At 48.2% G+C, this 18,939-nt stretch overlaps 1 protein-coding gene and 1 pseudogene across 1 annotated transcript in view; one reads left to right on the top strand and one right to left on the bottom strand.

The window, feature by feature from the left end:
* Nucleotides 1-8,680, top strand: part of LOC101443938 (PHD finger protein 13-like) — a 78,127-nt pseudogene extending 69,447 nt beyond the window's left edge.
* ALDH1B1 (aldehyde dehydrogenase 1 family member B1) overlaps nucleotides 1-18,939 on the bottom strand; it is a 316,919-nt gene that overhangs the window by 142,087 nt on the left and 155,893 nt on the right. The gene's annotated exons all lie outside the window — the stretch shown is intronic.

The following is an 18,939-nucleotide window of genomic DNA, read 5'->3' as shown; positions in this document are numbered from 1 at the left end:
AGACTCTACTGGATTGTCTTGGCACCACCACCTGTGTAAAGATAAGAACTATGTTTCCCGGAATCTTCTTCCCTGTTTAGTTTAGGATTTGCCAAAGTGAAGAAATTGCACACAGTTTGGAAGGTAGAGATGAGGCAAAGACCATTTTTCTTGGGCCATCACAACAGCAGATGGTGGTGATCAGGTGTGGCAGCTTCACAGAACTTTTCGTGAGTGATCACATCATGGTCCCCCTTTGGTGGTCAGACACACTAGCTTCCTTGATCTCCCAACCCACACCCTTGCTTCAGGCTGAAGAGACTAGTGACTAAGTCTCTGGTCCATCAACTCCCCCTTTCAGACCCTCACTGTCAGCACCGACGCCCAGAAGACGAGAATGACTTGGCCTTCTGCCCAGAAGATGAGAATGACTTGGCCTTCTTTTCAGCTCTTACATTCCTAAATTAAATCTCTTGTTTTAGTTTGACCAAGGGCTGCCTGATGCAAAGTACCAGAAATGTGTTGGCTTTGATAAAGGGTATTTATTTGGGGGAAAAGCGTACTTTCCCAGGCCGTGAAAAATTCAACTCAAGGCACTGTAAGAGGTGCTTTCTCACTCAAGTCAGCTGCCACATGTTGAGGCAAGATGGCGGGCAATCTCTACCTAACCTCTGCCTTCCCTTCTGGGCTGTACCATCTCCCAGAGCTCAGATGAGGGCAACCAGATATAGGGCTTGTCTCGTCCCAGGCCTCCTGTATCAGTCTCAGCTGTTGCACTTTCTTCCCAAGGTCAGCTATAAGTTATCAGGCACGTAGCAGGGCTGGTCTCCCCTTAAGCCACTCCAAAGGCCCAGCCTCTTGGGGGCTTCATGCTCAGTCAGTCCTCTCTCTCACTGCAGGATCAAATATACTGGCTTGCTTTTTCCTCTGTTCATCTGAGTCTCTGTATCTCTTTATATCAGACCCAGCAAGAGGGCAGAGACTAAACATGACTCACACCCCACTGGCATAATCCAGACAAATGGGTCTCACACCCACCAGAATGGGTTAGTTTAAAACAGAATATTTCTCTTTCTGGGATTCATAAAATCTCAAAATGCCACACCCCTTATTCTTATATTACAGAAACAAAAATATAGGTTGTTTCTGATTTTTTGCTATAATTGATACCATAATGAATGCTCACTGGCAGGTAACTTTTGAGTGGTAAAATAGACTTTTTAAAAAAATTTAGTTTAATATTTTAATTCTTTTTTTTAAAAGTTAATAGAGCACCCGAAATGTTACATTAAAAAACATAAGAGGTTCCCATATAGCCCTCTCCCCAGCCACCCACCCCCATCATTTTTTAAATTGTAATTTTTTTGAAGATACATAGATCACAAAAAATGTTACATGAAAAAATGTAAGAAGTTCCCATATACCCCACCCTCCACCCCCACCCCACTCCTCCCACATCAACAATCTCTTTCATCATTGTGGCACAGTCATTGCATTTGGTGAATACATTTTGGAGCACTGCTGCACTGCATAGATAACCGTTTACATTGCAGTTTACACTCTCCCCCAGTATATTCAGTGGGTTATGGCAGGATATATAATGTCCAGCATTTTAATGTTTTATTTTAAATCCAGCCATGCCTATTGAATTCTCTGCTAAAGATACATTAGTTCAGGATCAAAAGACCTGTGTTGACATCCTGACTCCATTATTTCCCCTCTTGAAGGAATGCCCCCCCCATTCTGAGTCTCAATTTCCTTTTCAGGAAATTGGGGGAAACATCTCCAGACTTTTGCACCTCATTAGGTTGTTTGTGGGGATCAGGTAAGTGAGTGAATGTGAAGGACTGGGATAATTATAAAGCACTCTGACACATGGGAGATTCAAGTCCTGCCTGTGCTATTTGAGCCCACACCGTTAGCACTGTGCCAGGCTCTTGTGTCCTCACGGGGCAGAAGAGGTCACTGAGCTTCAGACTTGAAGAACCAGGGGCCATATCTGGTCAGCCAGCTCTGCTCCGTGCTGCCTGATGTTAGCCCCACAATTCGTATTGTTGCTGTACCACGGCACACGTTCCTAACCAGTGTTCCCCCGTCCTCCTCCAAATCAGTTCCCACCACCCACGTGCTAGGTCGAGCTGTGAGTGGGAAGTAGCCTTGTGGTTGGAGGATGTGATCCAGCATCCAGCAACTCTCAGCCCTGGCCTGGCCATCCCATCATTTAGACCCCAAATTGTGTTTTTTTCATTGAATCCTCAGGACTGGGGAAATAGTAAACTATCTTGTTTTAAGAAAACCAGAACTTAATGAACAGAATTCTTGGAGAGAAAGTATTAGCTTTGCATCTTCTAAAGCAGTGGCTCTCCAGGGATTTTTGGCAATGTCTGGAGACATTTTTGTTCGTCACAAGCAGGGTGGAGGCAGGGGAAGTATATGCTCCTGGCATTTAGTGGGTGGAGGCCCAGGATGCTGCTACAATGCACAGGACAGCCCTACAAACAAGAACTACCCAGCCCGAAAGGTCCAAGCGCCGAGACTGAGAAACCTGCTCTCAAGCAGTTCCCTTATTATTGTATTTTTAAAATAACAAGTTCTCCTAATTAAGGCTTTTAAAAATATTCCATTTAAAAAAAAATCAGCTTGGCCCCAATTTTTCCAATCTCAACCACTGAGTGAAGCAGGATCCATCTTTATCACGTTTGGGACTGTTGCTCAAAGATCCACCTGTGAGTCCACATGGCATCTTGGTCTAAACTAGAATAAGTCACCCTCTCCTAAGGAAAATTTAAATGAGTATGGTTTTATTTTGCTTAACGCTGCTAGTAACAATATACCAGAATATAAAATATAAAAGGAAATTTCAAAATCATTGAGCTGTCCTTGAAGATTTGTGTACTATATGTCCAGTGCTACTTTTATTCACAATAATTAGGCCTAGAATATAATTATGTGTTTTAAACCTGTTCTGTGTTGTATTAGATACCTCTTGTGTCCTACCTCACATCCCCTTGGCCTCCTTTTTCACTCCACCTGTTTCTGAGACAATCCAGTGGGTACAGGCATAGTCTGACAACCCTTCCCACAGCTGCGCCCCCTCCTCCCCATCTCATGCTTTCTGTTCTGGAGTTTTTCTTCTCAGCCAGGGAGGACATTGTGGCAAATGGGAAAACTGCAGTACAAGGACATTAAGCCCTCATAGAGCGACAACACTTGGCCAATGGGGGATGGATGTCAGAAGAGAATATTCCTTTTTTCTGCCCCATGGACAGCCAATTCCAGGTACATTCAACTCCAGCCAGTGGGGGCCGGCTGGCTAACTATGACGGCTAATTTGTGTGTCAGCTTGGCTAGGCCTTAGAACCTAGTTCTTTAAACACTAATCTAGATGTTGCTGCAAAGGTATTTCATAGATGTGATTGTCTGCAATCAGTTGCCTTTAAATAAAGGCGATGACCCTCAATGATAATGGGTGGGCCTCATCCAATCAGTCGCCTTAAGAGCAAACAGAGAAGAAATTCTGCCTCAAGACTGCAGTTTAAATTCCTGCCTGAGTCTCCAGCCTGCCTGCCCTACAGATTTCAGACTTAACAGTCCCCAAAAGCATGAAAGGCAATTAAAATAAACACACACACACACACACATATATATACACACACATCCATACATATTCTGTTGGTTATGTTTCTCTAAAGAACCCTGCCTGATCCAATAACAATGCCTTAGATTGACTTTCCTTTCTGTTTCGCTCTTAAAGTTCCTTGGGACCATTTTCCTAAAATGAACCATCTGCACACAAACCTTTGTCTCAGGCTCTGCTATTCCAGAGACTCTAAAAACATGCTTCTTTCCTTTATGCATTGTGCCTTCATGGAAACAAAATGTGTATGATCATTTTAATCCCTTCTTGTTTTGATATCTTGAGATGGTTGTTAGATTTGACAGATTATAATTCTTAAGTGATTTTAAATACATTTTAAATTCAAGAAGTTATGTTCTCCATTGGCAACCAATATTGGCAAAGTTAAATATATTCTGAGAGCTGCAAAATGCATCCAGTAAATTATTGATGCAAGTGTATTGCTAATTGTCAATTGGAGAGTTTAAAACCAGTTTAAGGTTTTCAGTTCTTCACAGTTCAATGCCCTATCAATAGCATGGCAGCCAATTTCTATTGTAAATTTTCACATAGTTATAATGGTTCGAAGTTGTCATAATTCTTCAAATTATTTATATTATTCAGAAGAGTAAAAGGTTAGGATATTTTTCAGTATTACAAAACTTGCTTTTAAAAACAACGTTGTTTCATCCAATATTTTTTAAAAGAAGTTGATTTTGAATTTTTATTTGGATCATAAATTGCTGATCAGTTAAAATTCATCTTCTGACTTTTTTTTCATATTCCCTTCTTTGGAGAAGTTAGTATCAATGATCTGCAATTTGTTTAAACGGATGTAGTTCAACTAATTGGGCAGGGTTCAATGCCCAGGGCCTCCTGGTGAGGGCAAGCTAGCTCACACGGTGAGCTGGCCCACACCAAGTGCCGGCCCACGCAGGAATGCAGCCCTGCACAGGAGTGCCGGCCCACGTGGAGAGCTGGCGCAGCAAGATGATACAACAAGAGACACAAAGGAGAGAAAAATAAGAAGACATAGCAGAACAGGGAACTAAGGTGGTGCAAGAGAGTAATCACCTCTCTCCCACTCCAGAAGTTCCCAGGATTGGTTCCCGGAACTGCCTAATGAGAATACAAGCAGACATGGAAGAACACAAAGCAAATAGACATAGAGAGCAGACAACAGGGGGAACTGGGGTTGGGGTGGGGGAATAAATAAAATAAATCTTTAAAAATATTTTTTTTCCTTTAACATTATCATTTAATTTTTCTTCAAAGAATTCATTCATTCCTTCAATGCTTTCAGAGGCATTTTATACGCTGTTTTGGTTACCCACATTGTTTTACTTGTAATACTAATTTTACATAAAGCATCATGTGAAATTGGTACAGAGAAAATTAATTTAAAACTGGATATTTTTCAGAGTATGTCTTAGGTTTGCATTCTACAGTCTATATCTTCAAGAACTAGGTCTTACAATTATCAAATTTATTCCTCCTGCAAAAGTAGAAACAGGAAAGCGATGTGGCTCAAGTGATCGGGCCTCCGCCTACCATGTGGGAGGACCCTGGTTTGATCCCTGGGGACTTCTGGTGAAAAAGAAGAAGAGAAAGCGTGCCTGCACAGCAAGCCAAGTCCTCATGCAAGTGCCCACATGGCAAACCAAGGGCCCACATGGCGAGCCAAGTGCCCAGGCAGTGAGCCGTGTCCGCACAAGTGAGTCACACAGCAAGATAATGATGCAACGAAAGAGATGAAAGGGAGAGTCAAGGTGAAGCACAGCAGAGACTAGGAATTGAGGTGGCACAATTGACAGGGAATGTCTCTCCACATCAGAGGTCCCCAGGATCAAATTCTAGAGGAGAAAGATGAGAAGAGAAGACAAAAAGAGAAATAGATACAGAAGATCACACAGCAAATGGATACAGACACCAAAAACAGCAGGGTGGGGGTGGGGGTAGGCAAGAAAGAAAAAAAAGTAGAAACAGAACAATTTGTATCAACCCATTTAGAGTAAAACACTTTCCTTCCATCTGCCAGAAATTGTCATGATAAATGTTCAAACCACCCTTCTTCAGAATGAACAGATTTATAATAAACTTTCAAAATAATGACGATGCCTGAAATGCAAATGTCTCCCTGAGACTCAGCCTTACACAGTGCACAGCCTGGACAACTGCACATGGGAGCACCATAGACAATGCACCTTTTGGCATTTAAGGCTAACCATGCTCTGGCTCCAACCTACCTTTCCTGCCTCCCTCCCACTCCACATACCCTCTGCTCTGACCACAGAACCATTCCCTATACCATTCCTTTGCTCGTGCTCTTCCCCCTGCTTTGGATGTCAACCCTGCCCTGCCCCTGCCTAATGACATCTACCCAGTTGAGGTGCTTCTGGTTCCTCTCCCCATGGAGTCGGGACACATCACCATCCCAGGATGCTGATGTGCTGACCAGTCAGGGAGGCTCACCCGAGCTTCAGTGTCCAGAGTTTTTACTGGAGTCTCATTACGTAAGCAGGATTGACTGAATCAGTACCCAGGTGGTTGAACTCCAGCTCCACTCCCGGCCCCAGAGTCCAGCCATATGAAGATAGGACATGGCTCAAAGCCCCAACTCCCTGGTCACATGATTGGTGTTTCCAGCATGGCCAGCCCCCACCCTAACACTGCAGTGGGACTGGTCCCAGCCTGAGTCATCTTGTTAGCATGAACTATCAGGTGTGACCATGACACCCACCATAAATAACCAGACACTCCCATCACAGGAAATTCCAAAGATTTAGAGGGTGTCTCCCAGGAACTGGGGATAAAGACCAGCCAAGTTCTTTATTATACATGTTTTATTTTAAGTCCAGTCATGCCTGTTGAGTTCTCTGCTACAGATATATTAGTTCAGGGTCAAAAGACCTGTGTTGACATCCTGGCTCCTTTATTTCCTTCTGGAATGAACACGGGTCACACCCTGGAGGTTGAGTTAAGCAACATCACCCTGAGGTTCATAAAGGGCAGATAAAAGCAGTAGGATAACCCAGAAATCTTGTTAAAACACAGATTCTGATTCAGTAGATATAGGGTGAGACCTAGGGGGTTTTTTTCATTAAACTTTTTATTTAAAAATAATTTCAAATTTACATGAAAATTGCAAAAATAATACAAAGCCCTATACAAAGAACTCCAGCATACCCCACCCTTACCCAGATACCCAAATTCAGCAAATGTAACATTTTGGGGCTTGACATTTTAAACTTCTGGAAAAGCTCCCAAGTGCTGCTGTACTGTTTGTCCATGGACCACACATTGAGTATCAAGAGATGGAAACTGAGTGCTGTGAATTGAGAGATCCTCTTCTGTATCACTGGGTTTTCATTGTGCCCTGCCTGTCCCACCCCTCCCCCTCATATATGGATGAGTCAGGAGGTACCTGTGTCCTTCAGGGGGAGCAGGGGTCATTAGTAGATGGACTTTGGGTCACAAGATCTTGTGACTCAGGACAGGCAGCTCCTGCGATAAAGCATTGAAGGGACGTGGACATCACAGGATTATGTCCTGCCTTCAATTCTGGAGTGCTGTGCTGAGCTCTGTGAGCACCCCAGTGCATCAGGTGTTGGGAGACAACATGGGAAGAGGACCAGTTCTGGTCCCAATGGCTGAGGAACCTGAGGCACTCAATTGGACAAAATCAGGCTCAATGTCATGGTCACCTCTAAGTCTCTGAGGGGATTTCACAGGCCAAAGGGAGCAGACATGATCTGTGGGTCCCAGGGTCTTTGGGTCCACAGCATGAGAGACCTCATCTCATTGTTAAAAAGCAAATCCCAAAAGTCAGGGCTGCCCAAATAAGGGATGAGCTAACTTGGATGGTAGGGAGCTCCTCATCACGGGAGTTGTACAAGATTGTTTTAAATAGTAGAAGATTGAAGGGGATGACCCCTGAGTCCTGAAAGTCTGTCATCCACTTGTCCACCTCAAGAGACCCTGCATAGTGTGGTGAGCCCAGAAAACCTGCCGCCCTCAAAAGGACTCCAGAGCCAACCCCGTTGTCACTCCTCTGTGCAGATAATCAAGTGTGCATCAGAGACACGGCCTCAGTGAGCCGGCGCGTGGGTGTGGGCACGGCGCGGGGTCCCGCCCCGAGCACTGCCCGCCCCCACCACCCCGCGCTGGCCAGAGCGCGCTGTGGCCCCTTCTCAGCCTCTGGTTCCTGACCCGCTTCTGCCCGGGCCCCACCGAAAGGAGCATTCCCCCAGTTACAAGAGGCGCCACACGGTGAGGATTTCAACAAATTCTGCACCCTCGTCTTGGCCTTCGCCGGCTACATTCCTCGTTCCAAGGAGGAAGTCCCTTTGAGGCGCAGCCCCAGCCCTGCCAACGGCTCCGCGGGGACCCACGACAGTGGCAGCTGGGAGGCCAGCTTCACCGACATCTCCCCGGGGCCCTTGCCAGCCTCAGAACGCTGCCTGGGCCACCTGCAGCCCACCCTCTTGCAGCGAGCCAAGCCCAGTACCTTCTTGCTGGACAGAAAGAAAACTGACAAGCTGAAGACGAAGAGGAAGCGAAGGGACAGTGATGTGCCCGCAAAGGAGGGGTATGTGGGGAGCTTGCTGGAGCCGGGGGCAGCCAACCCATACGGAGAGACCCCCACCAGCCCCACCCTGCAGGATATCCCCAGGCCCCCGGCGACCCCTGCTCGGGGGGGACTACGACACTCGCACGAGTGGCTCCTGTGCCACGGTGTTGCCCAATCAGGCCAAAGATATAACACCAAAGGCAAATGGACTATCGTCCAGCCGGGGAAGCAGGTTGTGCTCCAGGACGAGGACAGCACCAGCAACGACAAGGACATAATGGTGGACTCAGATGACGATTCCTGGGACCTCTCACGTGCTTCTGCATGAAGCCATTCGCCGGCTGCCCATGATTGAGTGTAACGAGTGCCACACCTGGATTCACCTGTCCTGTGCAAAAATCTGAAAATCCAATGTTCTGAAAGTGTTTGTCTGCCAAAAGTGCTGGGACTCCAAGTTTGACATCTGCCATTCCAACTGTTCCCGAAAGGCCTTCCAGAAGCTGTTTCTGGACTGACGGCTGGCGAGTGAGGAGACTGGCGAGGAATTGGAGGGACCAGGGGTTCTCCGGCCCCTTTCGTAGTTGAGCACGAAACTCTGAGCTCTGGTGCCGGCAGACCTCTGCCATCCAGGTGCCTACGCAAAGGACAGGCTGTCTGAAGTAGAAACTATGCATGGCCAGTGACCGAACAAAAGCTTCATTGGCCAGAGCTGCTGCTAGAGCTGTGTTCTCTGCAGTGGAGGCAGACTGAACACCCAGGCTTAGTGGGGTTTAGTTCAGCTGAAAATGAGGGTACGTGGTGGTTGTGGACTTTTTTTCCTCTCCCCTTCCCCCACTCCCATCCCCACCCCCGATTGTCTGCTCTTTGTGTCCATTCGCTGTGTGTTCTTCTGTGACTGCTTCTATCCTTATCAGCAGCACCGGGAATCTGTGTTTCTTTTTGTTGCGTCATCCTGTTGTGTCAGCTCTCCATGTGTGCAGCACCATTCCTGGGCAGGCTGCACTTTCTTTCGTGCTGGGCGACTCTCCCTACGGGACACACTCCTTGCACGTGGGGCCCCCCTACACGGGGGGCACCCCTGTGTGGCAGGGCACTCTTTGCGCGCATCAGCACTGCACGTGGGCCAGCTCCACACGGGTCAAGGAGGCCCGGGGTTTGAACTGCGGACCTCCCATGTGGTAGACGGACGCCCTATCCATTGGGCCAACTCTGCTTCCCTGGTTGTGGACCTTTGTTATCATTGTTAACCAGTTGCCGCCGATTGGAACAAGTGCTAGCGCTTAGTCCCTGCTTCCTCTGTCTCAAGGGGCAGGCTCTTGGCTCCCCCTCCTGAACGCGTCTGAACAGCCATCCCTGTAAGCTTCTCCTGGAGTGTGTCTTCCACGTGTGTGCAGCCAGCGTCCCCCACTGGCCCGTGCCCTCTGTCCTTATTAGGGGGACCCTGGGCCATGGGCTGGTTGTGATTCCAGGTTTCCTCCTCTTCCTTCAAGGGACAGTTCTCCGTGGAAAGGGGCTGGTGGGGGGCGGTGAGTGGCCAGGGTTCATCACATGGTTTCCTGTTTCACACGATGTAAAAAACACGTCTTTTTGCAAAATGCAGCCAAGAGTGTTGGCAGATTTCCTGCTAGATGCCCTTTCTCTCCAGGTCCTGCAGGGCGTCCAGGCCAGCAGTCTTCCCGGGGGGAGCACATAGGTGCCCTCCTCACCTCGTCCCAGGAGAGGAGAGGGTGGGCAGTCTCTGGGTGGGGATGGTGTGACCTGAGGGCAGTTGGGAGGGGAGGCCCCTGGGGTGGCCGTTGGGGCACCGGCATCCAGGCAGGTCCCGGGGCAGGGGTGAGCTTGAATCTTTTGGTTTGAATTGTTGAGTGAAGGTACGTGCCCTCGGCCCTCAGTAACGTGTCATCGCCCCCCAGCAGGCCCCTTGGACCTGAATTAGGGTCCTTGGCTGGGGAGGCCCCTGCAGGGCTCGGCTCGAGGGCAGGGCACCCCAGAACGCTGGCGGCTCTGGGGTTCCGTTTGAGGAGGGCTCTAGCCTTCCCTGTGAGAGGTGGCACTCCAGCAGTTCAAGGCCTAGCTCTCAGAAATGTCTTTTGTGAGTGGATGGGTGTGTCTTCCTAAGTGTTGTTTCTGTAAGGCCTGCCACGGAGGGGTCCACATTAGGACCCCCCACCCATGCTGTCCCCGGTCCACGGGGCAGGTTCTGGGCAGGCCGAGCCGCTCCCCCCATTCCTCCCCAGAGTGCCACGCTGGCCTCGCTGTAATTTGGCTAGTCAGAGCCCGTTTCTTGTCCTTGTCCCACTCGTTCAGCCAACTGCGGCTTTTAAAAAAATTCTATTGTTTCTGTTAACCCAAGAGTAGGGAAAAATAGTTTGAGACCCATTTGTTGTGAAGATCCCCAAGGGGAAAGTTGCGCAGTAGAGAAAAATAGTAAAAAGCTAGTTTGGACACAGCCTTCTCCGCAGATGACTGGCTGGCTCTGACGAGGGCAAACTTCCCAGGACAGGTGGAGAGGAATTTGCCAAAGACCTGCCCCGGGCTGCTGCCGGTCCTGCCCCGGGCTGCTGCTCGTTTTCACCACGAGACTAACCAAAGTTCCAAACTGGTTTCCATCTTTTTTTTAATGTCACAGAGTGCTGAAAGTGCATTTTTTAAGAATCCGCATGTTTTTAGGGCCAAAGAGCCCACACTGGCCATTCTCCTGCGGGCTGAAAGGTGGAAGGCGCGTGGCCTGGGGACGCCCCATGGGAGGCATCAGGTATTCATCTCGATTTTTGTTTCCTTGATTCTCTTTTTGTTCTTCGAACAGGTTTATCCCTGGGGGTGGTGCTCCAAGTTGGACAGGTTTTGTGTTAGATTGAGCTGTGCAGCTGCAGTCAGCTTCTTCATGCAAATTAGGTGTGGCCAGGCTGGAGGCTCCTGGTTGGTGGCTAGTGAAATGAGGGAAGGGAGAGACGTCACCCCAAAGTAGGCCCCTCCCACTGGTTTTGGCCAGGCGGGACACTTAACATCATTTACATGGTTCTGTGTAATTATAAAGTTTATGTGTGTAAAGCGAAGCTCTTTCTGTGAAACTGTATATTTTGTAAATAAATATGTTTTTACTTTGAGGTTAAAAAAAAAGTGTGCATCATATTTTCCCATTGTCTTGTTCACATTTACCACATTTCCCAGCTGTACCATGCTGGGGATTCCCACACTGGACTGACTCAGGAGTCGGCTTGGGCCACTTGCCACCGTTTGGCTTTGTGACTTCGGAAATGGTGGACTTCAGTTTTCTCACCTGTTTTGACATTAAACGTCACACCCTGATCCATTGCCAAATATGACAAGTAGAAGTCCATTCAGGATGAGGCCTTTAAAGGCTCACTGATATAATTCTACAGCCTAAAACATAGTAGGTGTTCAATAAAGAGTTTATGTATTGAATTGTGCTCAGAACAAAAACTGGGGAAAAAAGTCCTGGAACTGCTCCTGAGAGTAGGAAGCAATGACTGATTTCTGAGTTTCTAATTTTTACATCAGTAATAAATTCAATTTTGCAAGCTTGGAAAAATAATTTTGAAAAGGCACAGTGCAGAATTGATCTGAAAGTGCACCTTCCAGCAAAGCACACAAATATTTGCTGAAATAGCCCAATTATAAATTCCATACTCATCACAGTTTTCTCCAGAAGCACTATCCCCTCCTCACCAGGTGGACCTTGCTGGCAGCCAAGCTGGAACCTGCTTTCATGCCTAGAAGGGTAGAATCCTTTGGAAGTTTGCAGAGAGGCTATTGAGTAGACTGCTACTCTGGAGATCTCGGTCCTTCTTTCCCCAGCTCCTCAGGAAATTGGATTGGAGCATCACAGGAAATCCCTGGGCATCGCTATGCAGTAGATGGGACCCTAGAATGTTCATTTGTAAAAGACTCTCCAAGTGATTCTGAGGCAGTTGGTTCACGAGCACCATTGTGAAAAATCACCCAACTAGACATCTCAAGGGATCCTTCTACCACAGAGGGGTTCGATGGTGGTGGGGTAGGAATACTGGTGCGGGGTATTATTGGTGGGGGGGTGCATGGTTGGGAGAAAGTTCTCCAGGGCATATGTGCAGGGTGCATAAAAATGTTTGGATATTTTCATAGTGGTTACAGTTGGGAATGATGGCTGGGGGAGTGCTGAGTTCCTGGCCGGGGGAGCTCTGTCGCATTCCCTAATGGAACAGCAATAATTATCCGAGTGCAATGGCTAAGACCAATAAGGAAGGATGGTCCAACAATAAGCCCTTGATGCTAATGACTATGCTTGTGAGCCTCTGTGCCTGAAATAAGAACTAGGCCTAGAGTTGCAGGGTGCCTAAGAGTTACCTCCTGGGAGCCTTCATGTTGCTCAAATGTGGCCAGTCTCAAAGCCAAACTCAGCATGTAAATGCATTGCCTTCCCCCCAGTGTGGGACATGACTCCCAGGGATGAGCCTCCCTGGCATCGAGGGATTACTACCAAGTACCAGCTGATGATGTGGCTGGAGAATGGCCTGAATAAAAGGCTCAACCCAGACCAGCAGAATATCTCAGCCTACATGTAATATCAGGAGTGAAAAATGCTTTTTGACCTTGAATAAATGGGGGAAAATGGAAAGGACAAATGAGTTTATATGGCTATGAGTCTCCAAAAAAGAGCCAGGAGGTCATCGGAGGGGTTACCCTTATGCACACCTCAGCAGAGTCCCAGAGACAGATAAAGTACATACAACCCCAGGTATTGGTTCTTCTGAGGGCTACAGAGACTCACAGGTTCTATGGTCATGGCAGATGGACTTCAGTGCCATGTCAGTTGGCCCTACTTTGGAGTTTGTGTTCCTGAGTGTGATGGAGTTGGACTCAGATGTGATCTTTGTTCACAAGCCTCTCCTGTTACTTTTACTGGACCTGCGGTTGGCACTGGGGTTTAGTGTATACTCAGGGGACCTGAATCTCTGGACTGTCCATGTGATAGCCAGGCCCTGAGCCTCAACAGACTTGCAACTCCTACCCTCTGGTTTATTGGACTTACCCCAGCCAGCTAACAGGGAGGCAAAGAAGGTCAAACGACCACACCAGGGAGCCAAGAGTGCCTACAACGCAAGCAGGAGAATTACATCCATCATCCAAGTGGAATCTAAGCACCCTCTCAATACAGAGGTGGAGCGGACATAACCATCCTAGAGACCACAGAATGGAGGAATAGAGTGAACTTACTGATATTCTATTCTCAAACTATTGTGATTAGTAATGGAAGTAAAGGTAGCATTGAGATGGAGAAAGTGGACATAGTAGCTGCTGAGGGTAGGAATGGGAAGAAGAGATGTGATGTGGGGGCATTTTCAGGACTTGGAGGTGTCCTGGGTGGTACTGCAGGGACAGTTACTAGACATTGTATGTCTTCCCATGGCCCACTGGGTGGACTGGGGGAGAGTATAAACTATAATGTGGACCATTGACCATGTGGTGTAGCAGTGCTCAGAGATGTATTCACCAAGTGCAATGAATGTCACATGATGTTGGAGGAAGTCGTTGTTATGGGAGGAGTGGAGTGAGGGGGATGGGGAGTATATGGGGACCTCATATTTTTTTAATGTCACATTAAAAAAAATAAAGACAAAGAAATTAAAAAATTAAATTAAATTAAAAAATAAAAAAATTAAAATTAAAATAAAATTCAGAAGAAAAAAAAAGGGTCCTTCTAGGGCTGACACCTAAGAAACTATGGACAGATGCCCCTCCGGTGCGAGACTCAGAATAGAAGTGGGTTCTTGTCATACCTGACTGAAGCAGCCACAACCACAATTATGTGGTGTCCCAACACAACTTCCTCCTGACGTGGGACCAGTCGGGCTCCGACCAGATTAAAGGATGGACCAACAGGACTGGTGGTCATTTATAAGGGGCACTAAAATATTCCTGGAAAAGTAATGAAGTGTATTTCCCAGGATGCCCTCAAAGATAGAGCTAAGCATGGCTGGAAAGAATTCCCTGACCACCTGCTTGGTCTGGGGTGATATAACCAGCAGGGCTCCCACTGGCAAGCAACAGAAGCTGCCAGATGCAGAAAATAAATTCAGTGGAAGTATAGGAGCAACTCACAGGATGATACGGACAGAGGCAGAAACAGGATTAGAAAATGGATAGGTAAAAGGGAACCTGGGCAGGGCCAGGACCACAGCCAGAATGGCACCACAGCCAGGGCGTCAGGGGCACCACACAGAGCCTCACACAGCCCTGCTGTTGATACCCAGCCCACAGCCACACCAGTCACTGGAGGGGGGTCTGATTGCCTGTGACCTAGCTGCAAGGGAGGCTGGGAAAGCACATGTCCAGTCTTTTCTGCTCCTATGGTGAGAGTCAGGCTCTGCATCAGCTCGATGCCAGGAAGCTTCCCAAAGGACCAATGTGCACTACAGGAAAATAGGTTCCCTACAGAGCTCTGATCTTGCAGAGTAGAATAACTAGGTTTGGAGCCAGAACAAAATATCTTAGGATAATTTAAAAAAAAGAGAGAGAGAAGCGGACTTGGCCCAATGGATAGGGCGTCTGCCTACCACATGGGAGGTCCACAGTTCAAACCCCAGGCCTCCTTGACCCATGTGGAGCTGGCCCACGTGCAGTGCTGATGCGTGCAGGGAAAGCCCTGCCACACAGGGGTGTCCCCACGTGGGGGAGCCCCATGCACAGGGAGTGCGCCCCGTAAGGAGAGCTGCCCAGTGCAAAAGAAAGTGCAGCCTGCCCAAGAATGGCACCACACACATGGAGAGCTGACACAAGAAAATGATGCAACAAAAAGAAACACAGATTCCCAGTGCCACTGATAAGGGTAGACGAAGTCACAGAAGAGCACACAGTGAATGGACACAGAGAGCAGACAACTTGGGGGGGCGGGCAGGGGAAGGAGAGAGAAATAAAAATAAATAAATAAATCTTTTTTTTAAAAAAAGAGAATTAGTATTTCTATAAGCTATCTCATCTCTCTAAATAAAAGTCAAGGCTTTCCTCTTGAAGCAGAGTTAAACTATTAACCTGCCAAGGGTATCTCTGTGTCTCAGTTAGACCCTGGCCAGTCCTGATCCTGAGTTCTACTGGGTCAAGTCAGAAGGGAATGAATTAGACCTTGAAGTCCAGGAAGGTCTAAGTTGACATCCTGGAAATGAGTCCTGGAGGCCTCTCTATAATTGCAGGTCTATGGTTTGGAAACGGAGTGGCCAGGATAATTGCAGTGGTATGATCTGAGGCATGTCAGAAGATTAGGGATGGTGTGATGCTGAGAGCAAAAAGAGACTGTAACAACCATTACCTTTCATTTTTGCCACATATATGCCTACCCTTTGAGATCCTCTGGGACTGCAGGAAACACGTTTGTATGGCCCTTCACTCTCTCCCTCTGTTGTTGACTTTCACTGGTCCATGCCCAATCATTTTTTTTTTTAAAAGATTTATTTATTTATTTAATTCCCCCCCCCTCCCCTGGTTGTCTGTTCTTGGTGTCTGTTTGCTGCATCTTGTTTCTTTGTCCGCTTCTGTTGTCGTCAGCGGCACAGGAAGTGTGGGCGGCGCCATTCCTGGGCAGGGTGCACCTTCTTTTCACGCTGGTCGGCTTTCCTCACGGGCGCACTCCTTGCGCGTGGGGTTCCCCCACGCGGGGGACACCCCTGCATGGCACGGCACTCCCTGCACGCATCAGCACTGCACATGGCCAGCTCCACACGGGTCAAGGAGGCCCGGGGTTTGAACCGCGGACCTCCCATATGGTAGACGGACGCCCTAACCACTGGGCCAAAGTCCGTTTCCCCATGCCCAATCATTTTGAAGACAAAATTATGGAGCTCCAGAGAGTGCCAGACACCAGCCCAGGTGCCCTGCCTAGCAAAGATTTTAAAAATTGCAGAGATCCAGGGAGGAGACCTGTACCCATTTTCCAAAGTGTAGCTGAAAGACCAACCTGGATTTGTAGGGTCCTTTATCAGTCAGCTTTTGCTAGGTTTTGCTGCAGTAACAAATGACCCTAAATTTTCAGTGACTCACAACAAAAATTTATTTCTGGCTCACATCTGTATCTTGTATGGATCAGCTTTGGCTCTGTTCCACATTATCTTCATTCTAAGACCCAGTCTGAATGAGAAGATCTTATTTTGGTCTCATGTCAGACGGGTAAGTACAATAATGGAAGTAAGTGATGGCTCTTAAAGCATTTGCTCAGAACAAGAATATGTCATTTTCCTCACTTTTGATTGGCCAAAGCAAGACACACAGCCAAATCTGATATCAGTGGGGTGGGAAACGTATAATATTTTCACAGGAGTACAGAAAATAATGGGCAACAATAGCACAATCCACCTCAGAGCCACCCCATGGAAAGCCACGGCAGATGCCCCCTTCCATGGCTACTGCTTCTCTGACCCCCATGTCCTCCAGGTTCACCCCTCAGCTGTCCCTTTATTCCTGCTCCTTCCACACTTCTCTTGGAGATTGGCCCCACAGTCCTAGTCCCATTTTAGAGATGAGGAGGCTGAGGTCCACAGAGGAGGTCCAGGTCACCAAACTCCTCCCTGACGTTCCTCCTTGGACAAGTGGCTTCAGATCTCCACCCCCTCCTATCATCTTCCTTGGGTATCTGGCATCCTCATGCACCTCAGTGTATACCTGCTATCAGTCTATATGCTTCTCACTTAGTCTCCCAACCACTCTTACAGCAAGTAATATCGATTATGCCCTTTTCATTGGTGAGGAAACAGGTTTACAGGGAAAAGGCTTCCCCAGGGTCATACACATAGAAGGCAGCCCACCAGATAGGAACCCAGTCTCTGGACTCTGAAGCCAGCATCCTGCCATGGCATCCTCATGCTGGCTCAAATCCCTTCCACCCCAGCGCCACCCATCCTGTCATCCATAGTCAGGATCTCACAGCCATGGGACTGTTCCCTTCTCCACCATCTCTAACTAATCTTTCATTCAGACCCACGTAACCCCTCAGCTCCCATCGGCAGCCACCGAAATGAGGATAGATGCGGCTGTCAGCAGCTTCCTGCTTCTTTGTTTTTCAATTTACTTGGAGTTGGGCAGCAGAGATGGCAGGGGAGGAAGCAGATGGCTCAGCATGACAGATGGGATCCTATCCAGTGACACAAGGACAAGGTGAGGAGAAAGCGTGCGAGAGTATGCGCACACAAGCACCTGCTCCAGGACATCTGCGCTGGGGCCAGCTGGTCAGGCTCCAGGGTACCAGGGTGGGGCTTCTAGGGGCAGGGCTGCTGTGGGGACACTGAGGCTCAGAGAAGCCCAGCCAGTAAGTCATTTGCAGGGTTGAAGTTTGACCCCAGGTCACCTGACTCCTAGCTGCAATCTCTGCTATCAGGGTGGTAGGTGATGCCCATGAGCTGTCTTCACTGGCCATCCCCTACTGCAAATTTGCACATAGAGCTCTACCTTCAGCGTCTGCTTGTCTGAGCTAAAGACACTCAAGTTGGGCTCTTCAAAGGAGAGCTGCACATCTAGAACATCTCAAGGTCGCCAGCACCGAAGTCAAACCAGGACTGGGGTGTTGCAGTGGGGACCTCTCGTCCCACCTCTGTCCCAACCACCTATGAAGGAAAGCCAGAGGAAGAGAGAGCTACCACGTAGGGGCTACCAAAAGCAGCAGGGTTGGGGACTTCCCGATGTCCCACAATGGTTATGGAATGGAGAAAAAAGTCATTGTTTACGTGCACTGCTGTACTCCAAGCTTAGTGGAGACAGTGAGATGAAAGACCCTTTTGTCCTGAGTAAACTTGATAGATTCTACCAGGCAAAGGTGGCCTGCAGCAGAGTTTAGGGGCAGGGGCTGGACCAGGCTATAGAGTCCAGCCCAAGAGAGAGGATTTGGAACTCCCAGAGGCAAGGATGGGGGGCCTGCTGAGGGGGATGGACGCTCAGAGTCTGCTGTGGTGAGGTGCAAGTTTTGTTGTGTTTTGGAGAGGTTTGTTTTCGCAGAAATAGTGAAAAGAGCTACATTTTATATCTCATTAACAGTATAGAAAAGAGACAACACTGGTGAAATCCAAGGATGATCCAGAAAGAAAACTAACTCAGAGCCAAAGACGAACACTGGGGAAAAAAGTCCCCTGGGAATGTTCAGAAATCCTGGCGAGCACTAGACTTCCATTAGAATGGGGGTTGAGGATTTGAGTCAGTCTTGCCACCCTCTCCTAGCGTAGAAGGCCACAATTGAGATACAGTGTCATAGAAGTCCTCTTATAGGGAGAGAGTGAGAGAGAAGGTGGAGATGGGGAACCTGCCTTACCCCTGAGTGTCCTACTCAAAAATGGGGCAGATCTGAGGAAGAACAGGGACCATTCCCAAATCCTGCGTAATCCTCCTGGTAACCTCAGCAGCTGAGAACATTGCTGTTTTACATAGGAGGAAAGAGACTCAGAGAGGTGAAGAGACTTGTCCGAGGCTACCCCATTGTGAAAGAGGAAGACCCCATTCCAACCTAGTCCATCAACCCCAAAGGTCAGCTGTTTCTGCTCCTCGGGAGCCTGGTTTCACTTGGGCAAGCGAAGCTTGAAGGTGGAGTGGGGTGTTCGTTCTCACTGATGGACGTCTTCCTCCTTTGCTCTCATGCGCGCAACATGGAGCACTTGCCATTCCTAGAAACCCCAGAAACTCAGGGGTGCTGCCCCTCCACCCCAAACCAGTAGCCAAGAACTTCACCACAGGGCCCTAGAGGGGTGAGCATGTCAAGCCAAAACCCTGATGAGCCCAGGTACTCTGTTACAGAGAAGGA

Source organism: Dasypus novemcinctus, chromosome 8 (assembly GCF_030445035.2).
Source record: "Dasypus novemcinctus isolate mDasNov1 chromosome 8, mDasNov1.1.hap2, whole genome shotgun sequence".
Taxonomy (NCBI): Eukaryota; Metazoa; Chordata; class Mammalia; order Cingulata; family Dasypodidae; genus Dasypus; species Dasypus novemcinctus.
Note: the sequence above shows the minus strand (reverse complement) of the source record. Positions and strands in the feature narration are given on the sequence as shown.